This window comes from Anser anser (genome assembly GCF_964211835.1).
Source record: "Anser anser genome assembly, chromosome: W".
In the NCBI taxonomy this organism is placed as follows: Eukaryota; Metazoa; Chordata; class Aves; order Anseriformes; family Anatidae; genus Anser; species Anser anser.
The window spans coordinates 9,695,011-9,717,001 of NC_139731.1; positions in this window are offsets into that span (position 1 = coordinate 9,695,011).

A 21,991-nucleotide genomic window follows, 5' to 3' on the forward strand; every position below is an offset into this window, starting at 1 on the left:
GTGCATATTGGCACATTGGAAGGATATTGTTAGAAATGGGGGCACAGAAAGCAAGAGGACTTTCACTAAGTATTGCAATCAACGGTGGCCACTATATAAGCTAAATGGCCACTTTATGGATCAATCGACTATAACAGTGTCTTGCAATTAATGCTGTTTTTGAGGAGAGAAGGGAAATACGATGAAATGTTGTATACTGATATGTTGTTTCAGCATCTTGGAGGGAAAAGGTATGGAATTAAGTTGGCCCCTGACTGAGCTTTTGGTGTTGGCATTAGAAAAGTACAGGCTGGAGAAAGATAAAGGAAGTGTTAAAAGGGTTGTTGAAGGTGTTAAAGGTGTGGCATGTGGTATTTCACAGAGCTGTTTGAAGCTGAATGAGCAGGGAAAGAGGATGTAGGAATGTTAATAGTTCCGTCTCAACCCGAGGCTGAGATCTCTAAATCGCGGGTGTGAGCCCTCTGGGGCAGAGGGATCATATAGGGTCTTGAGAGAGTTGTCATGGAAACAGAAAAGCAGCTAACTCTTAAAACAACCTGAGTTCCTGTGTGAGCTCAGATTGCCAATGAGACTGCTCAGGGAACTGTTGACGATTGCATTCCCCTGACCAACCCTCCACTGAGACCCTAATCACCCCGGAAATTATGAACGATCATGTAAATACCAAAATCTAGTTAAATTGGGAATTGAGAATATGTTCCAACAAGGTCCAAAGGAAACCCCTATGGAATTTTTGAATTTTTGGACCAACTTTGAAATGCAATGAAGAAAAAAAAATTTGGACCCGGCTTCAGAAAACAAACAGAGGCAATTGGCTAGTCTCTTTCTAGAGCAATCAGCCCCTGATATCAGAAATAAATTACAGAAACTGGAGGGACAAGACTTGGGAGACCCAGAAAGGTTATTGAATGCAGCGTAGAAAGCATTTAGGAACAGGGAAGACACAAAGGACAGAAGTTATCTAAGGTGATAGCCACAGCAAACAGTGGCTGCACTAGAACAGAAAGAGAGAAGGAGGGGGGCAAAGGGGGAGTTGAAAAAGGTAAAGAAATGACTTTAGGAGTGTTTAGAGGACAGAACCAGTGTGCGTACTGCAAGAAGGAAGGACATGGGAGAAAAAAAAAAAAAAGAAAAAAAAAAGAGGATTGCCTTAGTTTGCAGGATAAACTTGCAACAGTCAGAGCAGGAATGATGGGGACCTGGGGCATCTACCCTAGCAGGTCCACTGGTTTAAATAAAGCTAGGGAATGAAGAGAGAGGCTTGGATATAATTTTTCTGTTGTTGTTGGTTACAGGAGCTTCTTTCTCTGTGTTAATTAGTCTGTAAATGTAATAGGAGCAAGTGGCCAACAGGAAAAGGCGTTTTTTGCAATGCTTGAAATTTAAATTGGGAAAAATGATTGGAATTACAAACTGAGAAAAACAGTCGAGTTTGGTTCACGGTGCTAGATTTAAAGGATGCCTTTTTCTGCCTGCCCGTGGCAACTGAAAGCCAGAAACTCTTTGCCTTTGAAAGGGAAAATCCTACTAGAGGACGGAAAACTCAGCTTACTTGGACAGTGTTACCACAGGGGTTCACGAATAGCCCCACCATATTTGGGAAACAACTAGCCTGTGATTTTGAAGCTTGAAAGACCCCTTTGGGAAAAGAGGACACTGTTGCAATATTCAAATGATAGCTACTGAAGAAGAAAAGGAATGTGTATAATGGACTATTAGTTTACTAAATTTTTTTTGGAACCAGCCTCTTTCCTTAGTAACAGAGTTTCCAGATTACCCATTCATGATTGCATCAAGACCATGGACACTGTATACTCCAGCTGACCAGACCTAAAGGATACACCCCTAGAAGATGCGGAGGATTGGTATATAGATGGCAGCAGCTTTGTCCACCAGGGACTTCGCCTCACAGGATATGCGGTAACAAACATCAGCCCAAAAGGTGGATATCATCACCTTGATAAGAGCTTTTGAGCTGGCAAACATTTGGACAGATTTGAAATATGCCTTTGGTGTGGTGCATGCACACGGGGCAATTTGGAAGGAGAGAGGACTTTTATCTTCCTTAATTAAACATGCAGAAGAGATACTGAAATTACTCCAAGTGGTATACCTGCCTACTAAAGTTACACCAAGCAGGGAATACTGATATTGAAAGGGGAAATAGACTAGCTGATGCAGGAGCTAAAGAGGTGGAAGAACGGGCATATGAGAGTCAAATTTTGGCACTAGTACCAGGAAAAGAAAACCAGGTATTAACAAAAGCTTTAGAAAATGAAGTAGAATATTCTAAGATGTAAACGGAAAATGTTACCTACAGGTTTAATGTAAATAAATGATGGGAGAATTGTGATACCATATTAAATTGAACAATAATTGGAGAACATAATAAAGCATGCTGGGGAGCTGAAGTAATATAAGAGTTTTAAATAGAAAATGGATAGGGCCTAATTTGTATGCCGTTGTTAGGTATAAAAGTAATCAAGCTCCAGACAGTGGTAAATTAATTTTTTTTCAAACTCCCAAGAAAAGTGGGGGGTATCAGTATTTATTGGTATTAACTGACACCTTTTCAGGATGGCCAGAAGCATTCCCGACCAGAACAGCCAAGGCTCGGGAGGTAACTAAGATACAAGAAATAATACCTCGTTTTGGAGTTTCGGCAACTATATCCTCTGACAGGGGCAAAAGTGGTACAACAAATTAGCTGCCATTTGGGTATAGACTGGCAAATTCATACCACATATTGCCCTCAGTCGAGTGGCCAAGTAGAAAAAATGAACCACTTAATCAAACAGAAAATTGTGAAATTGGGACAAGTTGCAAATTTGGTCTGGCCTCAGTCTCTTCCTTTAGCCCTTTTGTGTATACCAAGGGCAAAAGAAGGGCTAAGCTCCTTTGAAATCTTATATGGACGACCCTATGGAATACAAAGAGGGATATCCATGCAAGCTGGGGATGAAATTATGACCTCCTATATGGTGGCCTTAGGTAAACAGCTCGATGAAATTGGACAGCATGTGAGTGGGACTCGGGGTAGAGGGTTAGATGGACCAGTGCACAATATACAACCTGGAGATTATGTGTAAGTCTCTTGCCGAGAAGACCTTGAAACCACACTGGGAAGGACTGTTCCAGGTCACAGCGACAAGAATCAAGGAGCAGAATGCCTGGATCTATCACAACAGTGTGAAAAAGGCACCCAAGACCCCATGGAAGGTTACTCAGGTGCGACCTGGAAGGTTACATTTTTCATGGTCTTAATGGTATCATTGGTCAAGGAAACTGAACAGTGGGAGCACAATACCTAAGAAATGGAATATGTCCATTTGTCAAGGACAATCGTGAACATCTAGGGCAGAGATTTGAACTACTCCCACGAGAAAATGTTAACATATACGCCAGATGCGAACTTGCTGTGTATATGTTAACAAACAAAAACAGATTGAGACTGCAGTAGCTCAGGATGGTACATCCTGGGGATTTACAGATTTGGTAGAAAAATTGACTTCCTGGTTGCCAGACTTAACATGGCTAAAGCAATTGTTTATCACAATAATCGTGGTCGTAGTTTTATCCATGGTTCTTTGCGTAGTAATCTGATGTACCTTATGGTGTTTTAAGAGTACAGAAAACTCCTACACCAAGTGGAAAAATGTGGTGTAATTGCCTAAAGTAACTAGGAAAATAAAACTAACATTCACATTTTAAAGAAAATGTACAGCATTGAAGAGGCTTTCAGGGTAGGGCGTAGCTGCATTAACTGAGCGTTCCCTAGGCTTGCAACCTTAGATGCTATCGCACTGGGGGAATCTGGTGTGCTGACTCTAAGGAACAGTACAGAGCACAGAGTGGAGTGGAGACACCACGGCTAGGCTCTGTGACCAGGTGGGGACTGGATTGTTCTTCTGCACATCGAGACTGATAAGCCACACTTTTTGCTACCCTGAGCCAACGACCTGTCATGTTTTGACAAATGCTGTACTCTAGTGTACTTTTGCTCATTGTAATATCATTAAAATACCAAAACACACCTCCATCCCAAAAGCTACCCGCCTCCAAGGTGTGACCACCCCTCGCTGAGCATGCGCTCTGAATTTCTCGGAGCCTATTCCTTTAAACAGAGACGGGAAAACTTTTCACCAGTCATAACTAAGATATGTTTGACTAGAGTCACTCAAGCTCCACCTAAAAGACAGAAAATAATATAAATTGGCCTAAGAGAGAGGGGATGTTAGGGAAGACACCATCATCAGGGAAGATACCATCGTCAGGGGAGATACCATTACGAGGGAATATACCATCACGATTGGACCTCCTGACTCCTGGGATCAGTCGACGGGCTGAGCCTCTCTTCCCCCCCCCATTGGGACGCCTTTGGGTGAGATTTGAACACTTGGTTATACTGTGTGTCTCCGCGGAAACTTAGGAATCTCTATAGAGTCTTTGTGCCTTTTAACGCGTTAATTTCCAGGCTGTGCACCTGCGTATTTCATGCATGCTAGCTTGCTTTTGCAGACAGTAACTATCGCCAGCAATCCAAAGAACCTGTGTACCTGTTGCTGTAATAAATTGCACCTAACTGCATTGTTCCTAGCCGTGATAGTTCTCATTGAATGCGACTAGAGTAAGGGCGGTTATACGTTATTGGTGAATCCGTGACCGTGGTAGTTCAGTGCTAAGGGTGGTTCAGTATCCTGAATACGACCGGACCCGTAATGGTTAATCGGATACACCCCTTAACACGACAGAAAAGAACCAACTCAGACGGAAACTCGAGTCTAATAGATATTTTGAAAGAGTGATAGATAGAGAAACACTATATTGAACCTATAAATAGGAAAAGAATTTACTAATTTTTTAGAAAAGGGGGGACTCAGAGAGGGAGTTAGGAGAATCTTATCAAGTAGAGAGAGAGCGCTGACAGCATTAAACTAGGATGCTACTTAGCGTCTTTGCTAACTATGGTGCATTGTGCAAATTAACTAAAGCAAGAAGCCTTGGGCCCCTTACCAAGGTCAGTGTCCTAATAAGAGAGTGAGCCTATCTTAAGAAACTGGTAGAAACTGATCCTGCAGATGGACAAGAGCCAAGGAGCAACTGAGTCTGCGCAAAGACAAGAGGTCAACTAGCGGTGACGAGGAAGTCATCAATCTTCATCCCCACGACCCCTGATGACCACCACCAGGATACACTGCGCAAGCGTAGAAGGAAGGAGTTTATGGAAATGACTCCTTGGAACTAATTTTAATATGAAGCGGGGACAGGTTATGAATATGTACAGGCGTATTGTGAAACTTCATGCATATGTAACTCTTTGCTGCATATAACCATGGCAAATTGCCGTGTCAGGTGCGCACAATTTTGGTGGGACTACCCCCCGTGCTGCCCAGTGCTGAATAAACATACCTACTTTACAGTCTTACTGATTGTGGAGTCCGTTTTCCGCAAGTCAGGAGAGTGAGGTACTTAGCTGCCTTCTGGGGTTAAACCACAACAGTTACACACTTCACACCCTGCAGATTTGTTGTCTAGTTCACTGAAGGACTGCAGCCTTTCGAAGTGAAAATGGACAAAGCTACAATTACCTGCAAAAAACAGGCAAAATTTTCAGCTTCACGTGGTTTATATGAAATCAGCTGACCTCAATAGCTTGGGTTTAATTTACTTTTAGCTTTTCTGTTTTTTCAGATCTGCAACTTAAAGTGAAGTTCAGCACTCTAAGTACACACCACACAGACCGAGAATGCAGAGATAGTTAGTACAAACCATGAGTACTTTAGAAAAAAAATATATTCCTTGATAATAGTGTGGCATTGCAGAGGACTTTATAAAGGACAGATCTGGATCTTATCTTCCCAAATGTACATAAGTGCTGAGATTGAAAGATTTGGTTCTTTATAATAAATAAAACGTCATGCAAAATAGATAGCTAGACTTGGATTTCCTCTCAGCTCTGATGGACTTCTGGTTTACTAGGCTTTTTACTCCTAACATAAGACACTGAGAACTGACTTCATGTGTTTACTGTATTAAATTTCTGATTTTGGACATTAATAGTTGCCAGCAAGATTGCCATATACACATGTAGATATATACATATTTCAAAACGTGTAAGAAGCAGAAAGGAAAAGATAAGGGAAGAAATGCATAATTTCTCCAAGCAAGTGCTAGTATAGAATGAAATAACTCAGTTACAAAAAGTCTGGGACTAATTGTATTGGGTTTACGTGGCAAGGTTTTGGTAGCAGGGGGCCATAGGGATGGCTCTGTGAGAAGAATCCAGAAGCTGCCCCATGTTAGGTAAAGGCCCCACTGCTGACCAGAGCTGAGCCAATAAGCGATGTTGTTTTGCACCTCTGTGAGAACATATTTAAGAAAGGGAAGAAAAAAAAAACGCTGCTACACAGCAGCTGGGAGAGTGAGAGGAGTGAGGAACAGCCCTGTAGGCGCCAAGGTCAGTGAAGAAGGAGGGGGAGAGGTGCTCCAGGCGCCGGAGCTGAAGTCCCCTGTGGCCTGTGGTGAGGACCATGGTGAAGCAGGCTGTCCCCCTGCAGCCCATGGAGTACCACGGTGGAGCAGGGTTCCACGCTGCAGCCTGTGGAGGAGACCACGGTGGAGCAGGTGGACCTGCACTGACGGAGGCTGTGGCTTGTGGAGGACCCCCGCCGGAACAGATTCCGGGCTGGACCTGTAGCCCGTGGAGAGGAGCCCATTCAGGAGCAGGTGATCTCTCAGGAGCTGCTGCCCGTGGAGGATCTAGGTTGGAGCAGTTTGCTCCTGAGGGATGGACCCCGTGGTCCCATATCTGGGGCAGTTCTTGAAGAGCTGCTGCCTGTGGGCAGCCCACGCTGGATCAGTTCGGGAAGGACTGCATCCTGTGGGAGGGACCCCACAGCACAGGGGATGACAGTGACCAAGAAGGAGCAGCAGAGACGAAGTGCTATAGACTGACTACAACCCCCATTCCCCCGTTCCTCTGCGCCACTCGGGGGGAGGAGGTGGAAGAGGGTGGATGGGGGGAAGGTGCTTTTGGTTTCTTTCCTTTGTTTCTCGCTTCTCTAGCTTGTTAGTAATAGGCAATAAATCTTACTCTCTCCCTATGCTGAGTCTGTTTTGACCATCACCATCACCATCGCCCACCTGAGTAAAACCACCACACTAATGCATGGAAACTGCAGTGTTCCTAAGAAATGTGATAGGAGAAATTGAGAAAGTAGGTAAAGGATTTGTGGCAAAGAAGACTTGTATAGAGCTGGGAGTGCAAAAGTTGATGTTGATGCTTGACAATGCACCTTTAATTTTATCAAAAAGATAAGTAGAAATTATTCAGGGAACATGGTGTAGAGATTTAGAGCTAAGCACCTCCACTGCCTACTGCTTGTGGAGCTGCAAAATGAGTGACTGTACTAGTTTGAGTTTTGATAGCTGAAAGAAATGGAGAGTGGAATACCAAAGCAGAAAGGGTCATAGTTGATGTCATCTCAGCAACCATTCAAACAATTGGGAAAAGTCACCAGCTGTTACAGGTGTTCTTTAACGAACCATCAAACAAAACATTGCTGGGGATGAGTTACAAATGCTTTGCAGTATTTGGTTGATAGGAATTGACCTATTAGGAAGAAGTCTGTAGAGTGTTCACATGGGAGCACAGTATATATAGTGTACCTTGTTAAAATAATGAAAGACACCTGGAAATGCCAAAATTGTAGTTGTCCTGGGAAGATGTCAGACCTCAAGTTCAGATTTCCATGGAAGAGTGAGTGAACAGCAACACCTATTTTGAAGTATCAGAAATGTTCTCTGCACACTCATCAGCAATCTCAGACATGGACACTGTAGTCTGAAATGACTGGGTGCAAGTGAAAATTGAAGCATCTTTCCCTGAAGATAAAAACAAAGTGAAATTGACTGCCTGTGGACCATGCCAAATTGGTAACATGAAGGGCTGAAATTTGAAATCTCCTTTCTACTCACAGAGCTTGTTTTCTGCAGTTCCAGTCAGATGCCTATGCTCCACAAGAAACATATCTATCTACAGAGCTGTGGTAGGAGCTTTTCCTCATGATCTTCAGTGCTTTGTTTAGACAGCCTTTGGTCCAACTCATAATTACTCCCAGCAGCAACAGGACACTACACATTAGGATCATGCAGAGGTTTTCTGAGGATATCAGATGAATACAAACCTTGCTAAGGTAGCTGGAACATACTCCCAGGCTGGTCACAAACTATTTTTAATTTCTGGTTTGCTTCATTGTATTTTTAAATCAATAAAATCGCTGTTGACAGTAGCTATTTAATCTATTATCTATAGGATGGCAGAAAAGTTGTGATATTTCTCAAGGATATTTTGTTCACGCTTTCATACTCCTATTGAAATGGTCAGAAGCTTTTTGGTGAAATCTCAGTAAAAGCCTAATGTAGGTTTTATTCTTCTCCCAGTTTCCCAGTTGTCCCCTGCCAGCTGGGCATGTCAGCCACTACCCTAACAGCAGGTCCTCTCCTGCTCACCTGAGACTCATGCTCCTGGCATAGCTCCAGGCTGCAGGAGAAGGAGTGCATTCACCCAGGTTTCCTGGTGTCTTGGTGGTTATGGGATGCCACCCAGGAAAGAAAAGCATGGCCAGTCTCTGAATGCTGAAAACGATAAACTCCAGACCTTAGGGTCTGCGGTGACTGAGCTGTCTTTGGTCAGCCATGCAGAAGGTGAAACACCAGGGCCTTGCTCTAACAAAAGGGATAAGGAGGTTGGCTCCCAAAACTTTACGTTTCCTATGAATCCCAATGGACAGATAGCCTAGGTAGCTAATAAAGTAGGTAGCTAATCTCTGAAGCCTGGATTATCTTCTGGAGACACTGAAGTCCCCTGAAGAGCCAATGGAGAAGCACCCAAGTCCCCGCTTGTTCTGCAGATATGAACAATGTCTGCTTCACTCCTCTGACTTTGTAGAGAGTTTAGGAGGTTATACCACTAGGGTGAGTCCTCCTCACTCCCTTCCACTGGGGCCAAATGCTTAAAATTTCAAGGAGAGACATTGCTAGGCAGACTGCACAGCCCCCAGGCTAGCTGTTGCTCAGAGGTTGTCAAGTACCATGTCAGTAACCCCGGTACTGCAACACCTGAATGCAGGTCTCCCCTCTCAGATGCTGCTGTTTTCACTGCACCAGCAAGCTGGTCCTCCTGGCTCCCCTCCTAGCATTGGGCCTTCACCCTGCACACTGGAGGACCATCAAGTAAGGGGGGGGGGGGGGTCCCTGCTTGTTCATGGTGAAGCTCTTCTTGTACACAGCCTTTCCCAAGTTAGTATATCCGTTGTGTCATAAAAGCTCCATGACAGAATAGTGAGCGCTAAAACAACAAAACTAAAATATTTTTAAAGTTTAAAATATATATCTTGTTTATTATTTTAAATCTACTTTTCTTTGCTTTGGATCCTTCTGGACAATACCCCTTCAGTCAATATCCCTCCTACCTAAAGGAGGTATATAGTTACTCTAAGTTTACCCTTAGAGAGAATATATCTTAAAATCATTCAATCACGAATTATTTTTATGACTGCAGTATTTGTCTGCCATGTTTCCAAGCAGAAGATCTGACAGCCAGAAACACGTTAAAAATTATGTCTGGCTGTCACTCTTGAATGGTAGATGTCTTTTCTGCCATCCTCATGCACACGCAGTTGATTGACAAACAAAATGGAAGAAAATGAATATATGTTGTGATCACGCACATCTGTATGATTTGAGCTTAGATGTCTAACTTCTAAAAAATTAGGTGATGCCTGTCTGGTTTCTAAGAAATTATCTTTTAGGCAAATATAAAATACTGTTTGGGAAAAAAAAAGGTTACAGGCTTTACTCAGCCCCTACTAAAACTGTTCAAGCCATTCCCTTCTGTTGGAGCTAGATGGAGCTCTACAGAAATATTTTCAAACTGCATGGCATATTCTTTCAGAAATACCTATATAACACTGTTGTTCCAAGTGGTTGTTGTAATGTCTGGCTAATCTCACATGAAGATGCTGGAGATCTGAGTTGCCACTGTTGTTTTCATCTGTGGTCTGGTCTACTAAGGCCACAACCTCTAGAGCTCACTTGTCTAAAATTTTTGGAGTGTACATTTCTTAAATCCTGTTAAGCATACTACATTGGATGGATGGGTCGATGGGCAGAGGCCAATGGGATGAGGTTCAGCATGGCTAAGTGCAGGGTCCTGCACTTTTGCCACAACAACCCCATGCAACGCTACAGGGTTGGGGCAGAGTGGCTGGAAAGCTGTGCAGAGGAAAAGGATCTGGGTGTGTTGGTCGATGCTCGCCTGAACATGAGCCGGCAGTGTGCCCAGGTGGCCAAGAAGGCCAATGGCATCCTAGCTTGTATCAGGAATAGTGTAGCCAGCAGGACCAGGGAGGTGATCGTCCCCCTGTACTCTGCTCTGGTGAGGCCACACCTTGAGTACTGTGTTCAGCTTTGGGCCCCTCAGTACAAGAAAGACATTGGGGCCCTGGAACGTATCCAGAGAAGGGCTATGAAGCTGGTGAAGGGTCTGGAACACAAGTCTTATGAGGAGTGGCTGAAGGAACTGGGCTTTTTAAGTCTGGAGAAGAGGAGGCTCAGGGGAGACCTTATTGCTCTCTACTACTACCTGAAAGGAAGTTGTGGGGAGCTGGGGGTCGGCCTCTTCTCGTAGATAACTTGCGATAGGACTAGAGGCAGTGGCCTCAAGTTGCGCTAGGGGAGGTTTAGGTTGGAAATGAGGAGACATTTCTTCTCAGAAAGAGTAATCAGGCATTGGAACGGGTTGCCCAGGGAGGTGGTGGAGTCACCGTCCCTGGTGGTGTTTAAGGAAAGGTTGGACATGATGCTTAGGGAGGTGGTTTAGGAGGTGATATTGGTGGTAGGGGGATGGTTGGACCAGAAGATCTTGGTGGTCTTTTCCAACCTTAATGATTCTATCATTCTATGATTCTATGCATCATAACAAAACCTTTGAAATAACACCAGGAGACATTGCTCTTGCCTAACCTCAGAGAATCACATGCTCTAATTCTGCTTAAGGAAAACTAATCATATTCAGCATATGAGAAAAAGGACTGTGTGCAGTTGGAGATGACCATTTGCATTGAAGGTAGAAATGAAGGGCCATTAATTTTATAGCATTAAATGAAGGGAAGTGTAATACCTATATATTTAGCTTCAATTAATACATTTCAAAGACATCTTCATGACTGAATTTAGGAGGTGTGTATCTATATATACACTTGAGAGAAAATTATTATATTCAATACAACTTCATAAACTGTATCTGAAAATATAGATATAAAAACCTTGGCACATTTCTTGTTCTTTAAAATTGGTTTAATTGCTATGGCCTACTAATAGACATAATTCCAAAATGGCAATCTTCATTGCTTCTAGCAATTGTCCAGCTCTATAACAGCTTATCAGCCACATTAAAAGTACTTAAACCATTTTGTGTTAAAATTTTATGCTCACTTTTACTTTCACCTATTTTTTGGTTTATTTTTGGGAGGGCGTATTTCAAGTTTTTTATACTGGGAAAAATTTACTACCATTGGCATCAGTCACTACAGTGCTGTAATCTAATTTGGTGTGTGAGAAACAATCTGCAGCCAACAACACAGGCTCAGATGAGGATCTCAGTGAAGTAGCATTTTTATTCACGATTGCAATGGCGGATGTCCTACAAGCAGGAGCGCCCAGCAAAAGTATATCATAATCTTATATTCCCTATTACCTGACGCTTAATTCCTCCTCTGTTTCCTTATTGGCTGAGTACTACAGGTTCACAAACTACTCGAAGCTTATCACTATACCATATATGTACAATCATATTTGACCAACCATTAATTTCTCCTTTTCCTTTTTTTTTTTCTTCTTCTCTCGTGACTAGAGAGCCCATGACTTTTTCTTGTTACTGATTTCATACTGCTCATCCTAGTTTTTCTTAGCTATCCTCCTTATTTTGGGACAGTGGACCTTCCCCTTATCTGCTTAACATATTCCCCACTCTTATGGCACTGTTATGCCTGCACAATCACTTTTGAATATGCAAGGTTAGTGGAATTTTCCACTGTAAAACCACGACTTTATTTCTCACAGGTGGAGGGGTGCTCCACAAAAACAAAGGGAGTTAATTAAATACAAAATAAATCAGGAGTCTCCATCTTGAAAATAATTGAAGGTTTATGACAGTTTACCAGCTCTCACACAGGAGAGGGATGACAAAAATTCTCCATGTAAGGTATCATTTGACTATGGGAAGTCGACGAGATATGGAAAACAATAAGGTTAAGAGCTTGAAACAAAGGTAAGAAAGCCCTGTAATCCTGGAAACATCAGACTGACATGCTAAATTGAGCAGCATGTTTCATCTGATATGATGATGTTTATAAAGGTGTTTCTATTGGAAAAAAATATTATAAATATTATATATATTTATATTATAAAGCACATTACTATTGGATTAAATGTCCCCTTGTGGTGGTTTTACTCAGCTGGGCAGCTGAACTGCACCACAACAGTTCTCTCGCTCCCCCTCCACAAAAGGGAAAGGGGGAGAAAATACAATGAAAACGGCTCAAGGGTTGAGATAAGGACAGTGAGATCACTCAACAATTATCGTCACAGGCAAAACAGACTCAGCATAGGGAGATGAATATAATTTATTGCCTATTACTAATAGACTAGAGCAGTGAGAAACTAAAAGCAAACTAAAAACACCTTCCCCCCCCATCCACCCTCTCCTACATCCTCCCCCTGCTGATGTTGCCCTTGGCTTAGTGCAAGCCCATCTCCTGTGAGGCAGCTGGAGCCATGATGCTACACAGTCCCCTGCTCTCTCCAGTCCATATCAGGGATGGGTCTGCCCTTGGTAGTGATTCCTTGTATTTCCCTACCTGTCAGTCCTCACCCACCATCTGTATATGGTTATACATTTTGCTTTCATGGGTACAAGGAGAGCCTTTTCATGTACTTGCGTAGCACTTAGAGACAGTACCTAACAACAAAAACTCTAAGCATGTTTGGGCTAATACTACCACAGCTAGAAACATAAAAAAGCAAGCAAACAAAAACAAAAACATATGACAAATAAAACATCATTCATTAAGCAACCAGCCAAGTTCCTAGCTGTTCTGTTGTAGTTGAAGTTTCAAAGAAACTATTGTGCAATCATACTAGGGACAAATATGGTCCAGCCTCCAACAGTCATGTTGGGGAGGCTCCTCAGTAGCTCCCTGGGGCTAACACAAGAAGTGCTGCTATATGAATACAAAAGACAGCGTGAAGGACAATATCAGGACAAAGCAGAAGGAAATCTGGACTCATACATTAGCCACAAACAAAACGAGTCACTGAGCAACTGTCCTGGTTTCAGCTAGGATAGAGTTAATTTTCCTCCTAGTAGCTGGTAGGGTGCTGTATTTTGGATTTAGGATGAGAATAATTGCTTTTAATTGTTGCAGAGTAGTGCTTGCACTAGGCCAAGGACTTTTCAGCTTCTCGCTCTGTCCTGCCAGCAGGCAGGCTGGGGGTGCAGCAAGAGCTGGGAGGGGACAGAAGCAGGACAGCTGACCCAGACTGGCCCAAGGGATATTACATACCATGTGATGTCATGCTGAATAATAAATATGGGGTGGCTGGCTGGGGTGATGTGGAGGGGACACTGTTTGGGGACGGGCTGGGCATCAGTCAGTGGTTGGTGAGCAATTGCATTGTGCATCACTTGCTTTGTATATTCCTTTATTATTATTATTATGGTTGTTATCATTATTATTATTTTCCCTTTCTCTTCTGTCCTATTAAACTCTCTTTATCTCACTCTACAAGCTTTTACTTATTTTTTTCTGATTCTCTCCCCCATTGCACTGGGGTGGGGGGTAAATGAACAGTTATGTGGTGCTTAGCTGCCTGCCAGGTTAAACCACAATGGTCCTTTTGGCACACAACATGGGGCTTGAAGGGTTGAGATAATGACATCTGACCAGAGTGTGTTAAAACAAAATTGTTATAAGCATTAGATCAGTTTAATAGTTGCTGGTCACAATGTTGATTTTTTTTGCTCTTAGGGTTGTTGTTCTTGGTCTCACAGTTGTGTTGTGTAGCACATTACTTACTGCATGTATTCCCTGTCATGCTGTTTATCATCTCTGGGGGCTGGTTGAAAGTAATCATTTTGTTGTACTGTGTAACACTTGCTTATGATATGATAAAATTACTAGTCATGAGACTAAGTTGCTATTTGTACTTAGCATTGCTGTCACCTCCATACTTTGGAAACCGTATCTCAGAAACTATTGCTAATTATACCTTTTACCTTTTCTCTTCAGGGAGCCAATCTATGGGGGGGACAAGGGGGCATGCTTTTCCCCACTTCTTCAGCCTCCCTTTCTCCTCCTCCTTCTCCTCCAGGTTAGTTACAATAGCTCTTCAAAACTTTGAATATCCTTGGGATGTTCAAACCAGCATGTTTCCACTGTTATGTCTTCTGGATGTGTTTCTGGTTTTGCTTAATGTTAAACAACTATAATGCCACCCAGAGTGGCAGGGAGTGTGGGAGAATACGAGAACAAGGGGCACCTCCAATGCTTTGGAACTTTACCCGAACAAGTGCAGAATCCTAAAAAACTGGTAAAATGCTTGAAAGAAGTATGCTATCACCCTAGCAATTCCAAAGAGACACAAATCACTACACTGTGCTGGGGCTTGGCCTATGCTTACCAAGCCATAATTAGCACAACTCCAATCCCTGCAATGGGCCCTGTAGCCACTCCAACCCCTGTTACAGGCCCTGCCTCTGGGCCAGAGAACCAACCTGTGCCAGTATCAGTTGCACTTACACACAGGATGCAACAATGGATGCAAAAGTCAGCTCATTTAGGAAGGAAAGAAATGAAATGAAATGAAATGAAATGAAATGAAATGAAATGAAATGAAATGAAATGAAATGCAATGCAATGAAATGCAAGGCAAAGAAAGGCAAGGTAAGGCAAGGCAAGGCAAGGCAAGGCAAGGAAAGGAAAGGAAAAGAGGAAAAAGATGTCAAGGCAGGCTACTCCAAAGTAAGGCCATCATGGGAACAGGAGGACGAAGAGAAAGATATCATAAAAGCAGCAGTAACCACATTTTCCCTATCCCAGAGTGAGCTAAAAGATAAGCAAAAATATTTTAGCCATTTTGCAGGCGAGCACATTGTCAGCTGGCTGCTCCGATACTGGGATAACATGACCAATAGCCTGGATTTAGAGGGCAGGGAAGCCAAGCAGCTGGAATCCCTCTCTAAGGAAGGGGGCACTGACAAAGCAATTGGAAAAGGGCCACAAGTCTTCACCCTCTGGAGGTGACTCCTGTCAGGTATGAAGGAAAGGTGTCCCTTCCAGGAAAGGTTGTGGGGTTGCTGAGGGTCAAAGAACAGCAGGTGCTAATCACTACCAGAATGGTACACTGAGCAATATTACACCAACCAAGACTCCCTGATTCCTATCCATGAGCTGATTCATCGACTGGAGAGCCAAGGAGTGACCAGCAAGACTCGCCCACCCTTTAATAGTCCCAGTGCGAAAGTCTAATGGTGAGTGGAGACTAATGGTGAACTATCGTGGCCTGAATGAAGTTATGCCACCACTGAGTGCTGCTGTGCCAGACATGCTGGAACTTCAGTATGAACTAGAGTCAAAGGCAGCCAAGTGGTATGCCACAATCAATACTGCTAATGTGTTTTTCTCGACTGATAATGTGATCAATATTTCTAATGCATTTTTCTTCATCCCTTTGGCAACAGAGTGTAGACCACAATTTTCTTTCACTTGGAGGGGCATTCAGTACACATGGACTGCCCCAGGGTGGAAACACAGCCCAATCATTTGTCATGGACTGATCCAGAGTCCATGCTGGATCTACAGTTGCACTGCTGCAAATGGCAGTGCAGACACAAACCCATATGGGCTGCTGTATTGTGGCAAAATATTGTGAAATTGGAGATATTGTGATATTGGAGAACCTCATTGTAAACGTAGATGTACTCATACCCAAGAATCGTGTCACTGAAGAACATCAGAACAACCAGCAGGTGGATCAGGCTGCTAAGGCTGAAGTGGCTCAAGTGGATCTGGACTGGCAACATAAGGGTGAATTATTTATAGCTTGATGGGCCCATGACACCTCAGGCCATCAAGGCAGAGATAAAACTCAAGCAAACCAAGCTGTTAAAGCCTCTTTAGTATGGCTATAGTTTTAGGACGATGGCTGAAATATCAATATGGGGAGGCCTAGCAGATTGATTATATCACACTCCCATAAACAACATTCCGTGTGCTTACAATGGTGGAAGCAACCACCGGATGGTGGCATACCTTAAATATGCCCTCACAGAGGCACAACCAATGTTGCTTTTTTTGCTCGGCTCTGACCAGCAGCGGGTGACTTGAGCTGACTGAAACTGGCTCTTATATAACTTGGGGCAGCTTCTGGACTATTATCAAAGAAGCCACCCCTGCAGCCCACCTGCTACCAAATCCTTGCCACATAAACCCTATGTCTGCTGGAAATACAACACAGTGGAGAGGAAAGTCTAGGAGGTTCCTGGAGTGCGTGGAAGATAACTTCCTGACACAGCTGGTGAGTGAGCCATCTAAGAAGGTGCCCCACTGGATCTTTTGCTTGCGAACGGAGAAGGACTTGTGGATGATGTGAAGGTTGGAGGAACATCTTGGGCACAGGGATCACAAATTAATAGAGTTTTCGATTCTTGGACAAGTAAGGAAGGGGGTTAGCAGAACTGCCACCCTGGACTTCTGGAGGGCAGACTTTGGCCTGTTAAGGAGACTGGTTGGCAGAGTCCCTTAGGAGGCAGTCCTGAAGGGCAAAGGAGACCAGGAAGGCTGGACGCTTCAAGAAGGAAATCCTAAAGGCCCAGGAGCAGGCCATCTCCACATGCCGAAAGATGAGCTGGCACAGAGGGAGGCTGTCCAGGCTGAGTAGAGAGCTGTGGCTAGAGTTCATGAAGAAAATGAGGGTTTATGACCTTTGGAAGAAGGGGCAGGTCATTCACGAGGACGATAACGATGTGAGGCTGTGCAGGGAGAAAATTAGAAGGGCCAAAGCCCAATTTGAGCTCAGTCTGGCTACTTCTGTTAAAGGCAGTAAAAAATGTTCTTATAAATACATAAACAAGAAAAAGAGGACTAAGGAGAATCTCCATCCTTTATTGGATGTGAAGTGGTCAGTGAAGACCTTGGTGTCTGCAGAGTTGTTTGTCACTCCTCTCTCTCCCAACTGCTATTGCACAGCAATTTTTTCCCTTTCATAGAATCATAGAATGGTTTGGGTTGGAAGGGACCTTAAAGATCATCTAGTTCCAACTGGGACTGCTTAGCCTGGAAAAGAGAAGACTTAGGGGAGACCTCATTAATGTATATAAATATCTGAGGGGAGGATGTCAATGGCATGGAGCCAGTATCTTTTCTGTTGTGCCCAACGACAGGACAAGAGGCAACGGGCACAAACTGAAGCACAGGAGGTTCTGGCTGAATATGAGGGGGCACTTCTTTACTGTGAGGGTGACAGAGTACTGGAACAGGTTGCTCGGAGAGGTTGTGGAGTCTCCTTCTCTGGATGCCATCCTGCACAACATGCTCTAGGTGATCCTGCTTGACAGGGGAGTTGCACTAGATGATCTTCAGAGGTCCCTTCCAACCTCGGCCATTCTGTGATTCTGTAATCCTAATACTGCACCAGCAGTAGCAGCAGCCACTCATGGAACGGAGACAGGGACTGCAGTTAACACTGTCCCTAGAGAAGGAGTGCACTCTAGGATCTAGCAAGAATTAGAACAACATAGAAGAGATATTGAGAATTTCCCCTTCTCTGATACTAACAGCAGTAACACTCCTATTTATCCTCTTAGGGAGGTTCCAGTGGGACAAGGACAAATAGGTTATGTGAATTTCTCCCTCTTCCATAAGAGAGGTTAGGAGTTTTAATAAGGAAATGAAGTCTTCTGCTAGTCCCTACAGGACTAGTCCCTACAGGACTAGCAGAATAGTTAGATCAGTTTGTAGGGCCTAATTTGTATTCCTGGGGGGGAAATGTCAATCTTGAGTATGTTATTCACTGGAGAAGAGGGGGGAATGATTAGGCGGGCATCTATGCAAGAATGGGAAAGACCTAACTCCCCAAGACCGGGAGTAATTCTGATAGAGCAGAAATATCCACTTGACAACTCCAGTTGGGATAATAACAACCCACAACACAGAAATCATACAAGAGCCTTAGGGTCAGAATGAGAAAGCACTCGGGGATGAATCCTGAGGACCCGGTAGCCCAAGGGCTCTTGAAAGTTCATTTTGTGATTAAAGCCTGGCCGGATATACAGAAAAAGCTCCAGAAGGGTGGAAGGATGGAGTGAACAGTCACTGGAGACCCTCCTGCGGAAGACCCAGAAGGTGTATGTCAGGAGGGGAGATGAGAAGGAAAAGCAGAGAGCGAAACTAATGGTATTCACAGTGGACCAGGTAGTGAGGCAGAGGGTTAGAGACAGAGGAAGAAAAACTTTCAGGAGAAGTTGAGAGGGAGAGGAAGAGAGACGAAGGAATGGCAGGTAAGGAAAGCTACCTGTGTTGCAGCCTAAATCCTAGCAGGGACTGGCTTCGAGAAGATGTTTTAAGTGTGGCCGGGCCAGCCAATTCAAATAGAAGCATCTGAAGTAGAAGGAGGAGGAGAGATTGTTTGCTGTTATAAATTCAGAATAGGGGAGTCGGGCTTCTCAGAAAGCTAGTCCCACTGAGAGCACTTGATAAAGGAAAAGGGCTCAAGGGTTGAGATAAGGACAAAGAGATCACTCTACAATTATCGTCATGGGCAAAACAGACAGCATAGGGAGATTAATAAAATTTATTACCTATTGCTGACGGGCTGCAGCAGTGAGAAACAAAGAAACAAGCTGGAGGCACCTTTCCCCATCCACTCTCTTCCATTTCTTCCCCACCCTGAGTGCCACAGGGGAGGCGTGAGTGGGGGCTGAGTTCGGTCCGTGGTGTTTCATTTCCACCGCTCCTTCAGAGTCGCTCTCTCCCCTGCTCTGGTGTGGGGTCCCTCCCGCAGGGTGCTAACCTTCCTGGGCTGGTCCTGTGTGGGTTTCTCCATGGGCAGTGGCTCCATGGGAGCTGCTCCAGGTGTGGGTCCATGCTGTGGCATCCATCCGTCAGGAGCGGGCTGCTCCGGCTTGTGACCCCCACGGGTAGCAGATTCCCCCCGGATCACCTGCTCCTGCATGGGCTCCTCTCCATGGGCTGCAGGGTGGAGATCTGCTATGCTGTGGTACACCCCGGACTTCAGAGTGGACAGCCTGCTCCACCATGGGCCTCTCCACAAGCCGCAGGGGAACCTCAGCTCTGGTACCTGAAGCACCTCCTCCCCCTCCTTCTACACTGACCTTGGTGTCTACAAGGCTATTTCTCACTCCTCGGTCTCCCAGCTGCTGTTATGCAGCTGTTTATTTTTTTCCTTCCCTTGGGTGTGCTCTCACAGAGGTACAAACTGCGTTGTTCATGGCTCAGCTCTGGGCAGAGGTGGGCCCCTTTGGAGCCGGCTGAAACTGGCCCTTATCTAACGTGGGGCAGCTGCTGGATTCTTCTCACAGAAGCCACCACTGCAGCCCCCCACTACCAGAACCTTGCCACGTAAACCCAATACACTGGGGCAGCTAGGTTATTGCCGGCCTGTAAAGTATCAGAGATTAAATTAATTAATGAACCCCTAAAAGTGATGGGGGTAGAAGGGACTGGGATAACAGTGCTACTTTTTGGGGACACTAAGCTGTGACTAGGGGATAAAATGATCACTGGGCAATTATTGTATGTACCCGAGGCAGGGACTAACTTGTTGGGAAGGGATTTGATGATGAAATTGGGCATTCGAAAAGTAAGTTGTTAGAAATGAATAACGGTGTTATAAACAGGGTGCTCTTAGACCCCCGAGAGCAAAGATATATTTGCCTTTGAGTGAAAAGACCCTGAAAGGGTGGAAGCAACAATACAGATGGACAATTTTATCTCAGGGATTTACAGAGTCACTGAATTTATCTGGGCAAGTTCTAGAACAGATTTTAGAGCAATTCCAACCTCCGGAGGGGATGGTACTGTTACAATATGTGGATGATCTTTTACTGTCAGGACAGGAGAAAACAGTTGTGAAGGAAGCCACTAACAAGCTATTCAACTTTTTGGGAAAACAGGGCTTGAAAGTATTGGAAAATAAATTACAATACGTGTGGGAAAGGAATTTGCAGGTGGCTTTGCGCTGTTTCACACGTCCCTGAATTAGAGATAATGAGGAAATAAGCGGTAGAAACTTGAGCAAGGTCAAGATAAATTAACTTGGCTGCAGTGTTAAAGATGAGCTTTGGGCAGTGGCCAATGGCTGGCTGGCTTGAGGCGCGTGTCTGAGGGTCTCTAACCAATTATATGACAGATTCGGGTGCATGGACAGCGCATGGGGCTACGGGGTGTCCTGGTTCCAGTTAGGACAGAGTTAATTTTTCCTCATAGTAGCTGGTAGGGTGCTATGTTTTGGATTAGGATGAGAAGAGCGCTGATAACATGCTGATGTTTTAATTGTTGCAGAGCAGTGTTTACACCAGGCCAAGGACTTTTCGGCTTCTCGCTCTGTCCTGCCAGCGAGCAGGCTGGGGGTGCAGCAGGAGCTGGGAGGGGACAGACCCAGGACAGCTGACCCAAACTGGCCAAAGGGGTATTCCATACCATCTGACGTCATGCTAAACAATATATAGGGGTGGCTGGCCGGGGTGGGGGGGCCGGCTGCTCGGGGATAGGCTGGGCATCGGTCAGCAGGTGGTGAGCAATTGCATTGTGCATCACTTGTTTTCTTACACATTATTATTATTAATACTATTATCATTATCACTATTATTATTATTATTGTTATTATTATATTCCTGTCTTAATAAACTGTCTTTATCTCAACTCACAGGCTTCACTTTCCCGTTTCTCTCCCCCATCCCAGAGAGGGAGGGGGGAGGGTGAGCGAACGGCTGTGAGGTGCTTAGCTGCCGGCCGGGTTAAACCACAACAGTCCTTTTGGCACCCAATGTGGGGCTCGAAGGGTTGAGATATCGACAAATTTGACCAGAGTGTGTTAAACTAAAATTGGTATAAGTATTGGACCTGCTTAATAGTTGCTAGTCACGATGTTGATTGCCTTAATCTCAAGTCTGCTGTGCCTGTTTTCCAAATTGAGTTTTATAGCACGTTACTTTCTGTATGTGCTCCCTGTTGCACTGTTTATCCTTTCCGGGCCCTAGTTTAAGATTGTTATGGTACTGTGCGGTGTAAAAATGGCTTATGAAATGATGAAATATCTGGTCACGACTCTAACCTGGTATTTGTGCTCAGCACTGACGTCGACTCTATACTTTGGAAACCATATCTCGGAAACTATTAGCAATTACACCTATTGCCTGTTTTCGTTAGGTGAGCAGCTTGTCACCTGGCTGCTCCGGTGCTGGGACACCGGAGCCAATTGTGTGGAATTAGAGGGCAAGGAAGCCAGGCGGCTGGGATCCCTTGCTAGGGATGCAGGCATTGACAAAGCAATTGGAGATGGAGCATGATCTCGCAGCCTCTGGAGGCGTCTCCTGTCAGCTGTGCAGGAAAGGTATCCCTTCAAGGAAGAACTTGTATGTCTACCAAGCAAGTGGACCACCATGGAGAAGGGAATTCAGTACCTGAGGGAATTGGCCGTACGGGAAGTAATTTATAAGGACCTAGACGACGCACAAACATCCACAGTTCCAGATGAAGTCCAGTGTACACGACCCATGTGGCGGAAGTTTGTACGGAGTGCACCATCATCATATGCCAGCTCATTGGCAATACTAACCTGGAAAGAGGAGGAGAATCCCACAGTGAATGAAGTGACTAAAATACGCTGGCAGTATGAAGGAAATCTCTCC